This window comes from Rhincodon typus, chromosome 26 (genome assembly GCF_021869965.1).
Source record: "Rhincodon typus isolate 14 chromosome 26, sRhiTyp1.1, whole genome shotgun sequence".
Lineage (NCBI taxonomy): Eukaryota > Metazoa > Chordata > Chondrichthyes > Orectolobiformes > Rhincodontidae > Rhincodon > Rhincodon typus.
In genome coordinates this window covers 8052095-8052384 of record NC_063357.1, presented here as the reverse complement: position 1 = coordinate 8052384, position 290 = coordinate 8052095, and the positions used below count along the sequence as shown (strand labels likewise).

The 290-nt window shown below is 51.7% G+C and overlaps 1 protein-coding gene across 4 annotated transcripts in view; it reads left to right on the top strand.

Moving 5' to 3' along the window:
- Positions 1-290, top strand: part of LOC109924302 (multidrug and toxin extrusion protein 1-like) — a 46725-nt gene that overhangs the window by 28335 nt on the left and 18100 nt on the right. The gene's annotated exons all lie outside the window — the stretch shown is intronic.

Sequence of the window (290 nt, the reverse complement as noted above, 5' to 3'; positions counted from 1 at the left end):
GACTGTCTGACTGTGACTGTGAGACTGTCTGACTGTGACTGTGAGACTGTCTGACTGTGACTGTCTGACTGTGACTGTGAGACTGTCTGACTGTGACTGTGAGACTGTCTGACTGTGACTGTCTGACTGTGACTGTGAGACTGTCTGACTGTGACTGTCGGACTGTGACTGTGAGACTGTCGGACTGTGACTGTGAGACTGTGACTGTGAGACTGTCGAACTGTGACTGTGAGACTGTGGGACTGTCTGACTGTGACTGTGGGACTGTCTGACTGTGACTGTGGGACTGT